This window comes from Cicer arietinum, chromosome 3, assembly GCF_000331145.2.
Source record: "Cicer arietinum cultivar CDC Frontier isolate Library 1 chromosome 3, Cicar.CDCFrontier_v2.0, whole genome shotgun sequence".
Classification (NCBI taxonomy): domain Eukaryota; kingdom Viridiplantae; phylum Streptophyta; class Magnoliopsida; order Fabales; family Fabaceae; genus Cicer; species Cicer arietinum.
The window spans coordinates 55,241,754-55,247,770 of NC_021162.2; the positions used below are offsets into that span (position 1 = coordinate 55,241,754).

The 6,017-nt window shown below is 26.1% G+C and overlaps 1 long non-coding RNA gene across 1 annotated transcript; it reads right to left on the reverse strand.

Annotated features, from left to right (window-relative positions):
• Positions 1–316: 316 nt before the first annotated feature.
• Positions 317–2,041, reverse strand: LOC113784557 (uncharacterized). Its single transcript, XR_003470628.2, has 4 exons — positions 1,920–2,041; positions 1,737–1,833; positions 1,057–1,099; positions 317–444 (listed from the first exon to the last, which is right to left on the reverse strand). It is a non-coding gene; the product is annotated as an uncharacterized lncRNA (long non-coding RNA).
• Between the last annotated feature and the right edge of the window lie 3,976 nt (positions 2,042–6,017).

Below are 6,017 nucleotides of genomic sequence, written 5' to 3' on the forward strand. Positions count from 1 at the left end.
GGTTAGGTCTCGTGGTTTTTATTCTCTCAATTTGAGGGAAGTTTTCTACGTTAAAAATTGTGTTCATCTCGTATTTAATTTTCTGTCAATTATTATTGATCTTGGAATTGTGTTTTTTGTTTGACCATTTTTCTGCACTAGTGAGAGAAGAAATATGTTGCTTCTTTGTAAAAGATCTAAATTAGTTAGACCTGTTTAACTTTGTGATTTTTTTTATTAATTCATATAATTAATTTACAACTTAACTTACTAAACAATTAAGCACGAGTTAGTAATAAAAAAATTAAACACAAATAATAAAATTAAAAAAATCTGATAAACATAAAAGTGTATTTATATTTAATTATTTTGATACACATACATCTATCTCTTATTTTTTCTATAATGCTTCTGAGATGTAAGTTAACCACAACCGCTTATTGCTTCAAGTCATCAACGAAGGATCTATAGTTCATGACAATAATATAATTAAATAATAAAATATAAATATATATATTATAAATGATGAAAGTGAGTAAGAAGAATGGAGACACGAAGAAAAGAAAATTCAAAATTATTATAAAAAATATGAAAATTTAAGAAAAAATATTTGAAATAATTTATATAGATTAACAACACAAATTAGAAAATGAAAAGTAGAATTGAAAATTTGAAAATGTCAACCTATATATTTGACCGTACACTTACAATCTACTTTGTTTAATATTTGTAAATACGATAATGAATAAAAACTAATAATTAAATATGAAGATACAAATAAATAAAAAAACCATACTTATTTTCACGTTACCAAAACATATCTTTTTTAGGAATAAAAAAAATAATAACATGTTATGTTATAACGTGAAAGTTATAAAATAAAACATATTATAACTTTATAACTAGGAAGTTTGAGATAAGATAAAACAAATAATAACAATAAATCTAGAGGAATTCAAATAACTTTAAATCTAGTAATTAATTTTAGAATTGCATTTGAAGTTAACGAATCTATACTCATACAACAAAATCAACAATATTAAAAAAACTCAGAATATAATTAAGCTAAGTAAAAACCTCTACTCCACAAGCACAATTGATTTCTTGTCATCACCAAATTCTGCATACAAAGATATAATAAGAGGAGACACAAAAGACGTGAGTAGATCTTACATCATGTTAAATGAATGAATAAGTTAAAAATAGATGACCATGCATTCATAAAACATATTTAGCATGATCACAAAAATCACGACAATATAATATTACATGATATAAATGGATGATCTTTCAATGCTCAAAATGCACTCCTTGAAATTCATGTGTTGCCAAACTAATGTAGGAAAACTTGTATGGAAAAGTTATGCTTTATGTCATATGAAAATTGCAACACCCTCTAGATTATATGTATTGTGTGCAATCTCACAAAGACGGTACTATCAAGTAATCGGTCAATATTGTATATAGTTGTCCGAAGACATCCTATGAACAACACCCCCAAGTGTAAAACTCAATAAATCACTCTCCTCCCATTAAGTCTAAACTTAACTTCTAAGTTTTTTAGATGATATATCAAACACCTAAGTCTTAATAAATTTTTTATATGATTCTAAAGCTATTAAGGAAATTGAAAGTTTGAAAGAAATATATAAAAAAATTATGAGAGAAATCATATATAAGAAAAACAACATTACGATAAGTAAAGAAAATTAAAGACTTTAACATAACAGATAAATGAGTTTTAACTTAAGTGTTACCTAACACATTTACAAAAACCGTTAACGCAATTAGGGACTTTAGGAGTGGGACACCGATATGTTTTACAATGTTTGCGTGACTTACAAGGCTGTTTAGCTGTAATATAAAATATAAAATAAAGAAATGTTATTTAAAAATGATGAAAGGTTTTGTATAACATTAAAATATGAGAATGAACTTACCACTAGCTGCGATTAAAAGAAGAAATAGAGACACTAAAAGAATCACAATGTAAACAACCTTGAGAGTTTTAGCCATTGTGTTCTACCTTTTTATGTGACAAGTAGATAATTGTTTGATCACCTTATATAATAAAAACCTAATGTTATGTTTAATTCAATTAAAAATTTTTTAGGAGTTATCTTAGTGCAAGAAACCCTTCATTACAATAATTAATAAGTGTCTCTAAGGTACATTGATTTATCTTGTTTGTCCATTCAACTAATGAAATTGATCACTTGACCTTAGAATAGATCTTTATATAAAAATATTATTTGTAATTAGAGTTCATTCATGTTTACGAACCTTTATTTATTTTTTCTTTTTTTATCCTTTCTTACTTTCGTACTATAATGAGGATCAAAACAAACATTATACTTCAATGAAATACATATTAGGACACATTGAACTAAACCAAAAAACCCTTTCTATATTTAAATCATTATTAGGTATCAGTAAAATATATGGACGAGGTCTGCCATCGTTTGTCTGAATTTGTGGGTCTAGTGGATTCAGATGCCATCTTCCCCTATGTCCCCTCTGCTGTGATCTCAATGTCGATGCAATCATACATTCAATTTCATCCACTCCGGCGTCCAATAAAAATTACACTCAAGCTCCCCATAACTTTTTTGATTTTCCTCTCATTGCATTACGCAAACCTTGTATAAAGGGTAAACTTCTCGTGGTTTTCATTATAGAAAATGAATATTTCACTCGTTTTGCCTCATGCACAAATTTCCTACATGGTCGGGTCATTCTGTCCAAGGGGATGTTCTAATTAAAATCGAAGTCATACGCGATATCTATAGAAGCTTTGGAAAGTTATTGGTCTTTGGAAAATGGTTTCTCTTGGTAAAGGATTTTTTGAGTTCATGGTAGAATTTTATCTTTTAAATTTTAAGTCGGTTAAAATGTACATTTTAAGTTGGTTCTGTGTCCGAGTTAACCGCAAACGACTTAAAAATCATGTTTTTTAACTCGTTTCATAAACCGACTTAAGAAAGTTTCCTCCTGTTATGTCGATTTAGTTTAACTAACTTAAACATCATAAATTTAGTTCAACAAATTATCTTTTTAAGTTAGATCTTTTGATCAACTGACTTAATAGATAGAGTTAAAATAATTATTTTTTTTAATAAATTTCTCATTTTGTTGTTATGCTCTTGATCATACATATATACAATATGTCGTATTAAATTTTAAAAGTTTTGTACTTGTAACTACAATTTTATATAATAATCTAATAACCAAAATATACAATATCATATGTTCATATAAGAAATATAGAGCACAAAGAACATGTCTCCCCATTTCTGAACAATCACGGAAAGACAAAAAAAAAATAGATGTCCATTAACAAAATTAAAAAATCACAATTTAGAAATATTCAATAGACATATATTAGTATTGTCATTTTCTTCAACTAATTCCAAAATATCCACATGAATATCAACTACAATATCATTTGAATCTTAATTTCTTAATCGTACGAACATTAAAAACTTCAATCAATAGCAACTTATAATTTTTTATCAGACAAATATAAAAAACACAATCAATAACAACTTGTAAAAAATTACGTATTTGCATCCATGAATCAACTATGTTACAATGTTCAACTTATGTAGCATGACATAGTATTCACACTCATACATTTGTCATGTTTTATCAAATCATCATGCCATATTCGTTTTGTATAATTCTGAAAATCCTATAACAAATAAGATGATTTCTTATTTTAGAAAGTTTTTTTAAAGCAAATTGTATAAAATTCTCCATACATATACACTTCACTCAAACTATCAAACTATCAGCATTCATCCAATTCATCCAACTACAATCTATAACTACTTTTATTAAAAATAAATAACTATAAATATCAATTTAAGGTAAAATAAAACTACAATAATTTTATTGTCATCTACTTTTATTTATTTATTGTCATATATTGTCGTATTCATATTAACTAAGAGTAATCTAATAATAGTATACTATTGTTTTCTTCCTATTGTTATTATTTTGATTATTGTTTTGCTCTATATCATATAAAATAGAACCTTTAGAATATGTAATATAACTTACGACAAAATCTCCTATATCCATTCAAAACACTTCATCTATAGTGTCTAAATAAAAGAAAACAATAATAAAGAGTCACTAAAATAAAATAAAATAAAATGAATTTGACATGTCATTTTCTTTTCTTCATAATATATATCTCTCCCTTATTATCTGAAAGTGAAACAAAATACTAATCAGTCTAGCAACATAAGATATCATAATTATTGTTATAAAAAATTACTTACTCAATAAGCAAGAACTTGAGATCCAAACTTGAAATGGTGGCAATAAAACGATGGTTATGGTTCTGAAGACGATGTTAGAGTAAAGTCAGGAAGTGGAGTTGCATGGTTGTGAAGTCGATATTAGAGTAAAATCAGGAAATGGAGTTGCAAGTGTTGACGAAGTTAGAGGATAGGGAAGGTTTAGGGTACTAATGCTAAGTGCACATGGGAGATAAAATGCTAAGTGAATGAGAGTTTTTAAATTTTTTAAATTCATGTTAAGTCGGTTATCAAAATTACCGCTTTAAACATGTTTTCAATATTTACAAAATTGCCATCGTCTTTTTTATTAAGTTGTTTAGCCAATTGACCGAGTTAAATATATAGGAAGAGATATATATTAGTTTTTTATTTTTATTTTTACAGTCTATCTTAATTTGGTTGCAAATATAACCGTATAAAACGTGTTTCATCTATTTACGAAATTGACACCGTCTTATTCTGTTAACTCATTTACATAGACAACTGACTTAAGTATTTATGTCTCACTTGTTAAGTCTGGTGGCATATAAATGACTTAATTCACGGTATTAAAAACTCAATTTTCTACTAGATCAATTTTATTTCTATGGTGGACCAAAGTATTATTTCATCTATTGGGTTTTGGAATCTCAATTCGGGTATCCTTCTTTTTTCGGCTTGGTCTCTTGATTTTAACCCTCATTTTTTGCATCAAAATATCGCGCAAGGTGAGATTTCATGATTTGGCTCATAAATATTGGAGGTCGAAAACATTATTTGAAATTAGCATTGCAGTGGGCATTCCAAATTATCTTGGTGAAGTCATGCGCAATCGTACATTTGATCAGTTTGCACGAGTGTTGATATTGGCCTAACTTTACCTCTTCATGAAAGTCATCTTGTTGAACGTGAAGGGTTTTTTTTTCTAGTAGATGTGGAATATGAAAAATTGCCTCTATTTTGTGAGGTATGCCACATTATTGACCATTCCAAGTCTAATACAACTAAGTTGGTTATGAATGTAACACCCCAAATTTTATAATGAACTATTTTATTAATTAAATAGGAATTTAGATAATTAATTTGGTGCTAAAATTATTTTATAATATATGTTGATTAGTTTTATGATTAATTTTCTTTATAGGCATGATTTCTATGATGTACTAGTTTTATAAATATTAGATTACGTGAGCGATATAAATAATAAATATTATATTTTACTCTTTGATCTATTTTTTTTTTTGAAAAATAATAGTAGTTTAGTGTAATATATAGTTTAAAGAAAACGATTTTGTGCAATTTTACGTGTATATACGTGTACCCAATTAATGTAATATTTTTGTGTGCGTTTGACTGATATTAAGTATGCACGTAGTTATATTTCAATTATTTATAACTACCTTCTATTTTTAGTTATTTTTTTATAAATAATATCTTGAGATAGAATTGATATTGTGTTTGATTTCTTTTATTTTTATATGCTTTTTATGACATTGTGATTTTATATATATTTATTATGATTTAGTAATTAATATAAAATATTGATGTTATATTTATTTATTTTATGATTTTGACTATTTTCTAATATGATGATGTGAGTATTTTGAAAAATAAGTATAATTGTAGAGATTATTTTGATTATTAGTAATATGAGGAAGATAGTTTTAATTATTAGTAATATGTTTTTTTATATTGATTATTTTAATTACTCTAATTTAACATATATTAATTATGAAATATTAGTAATGTTTT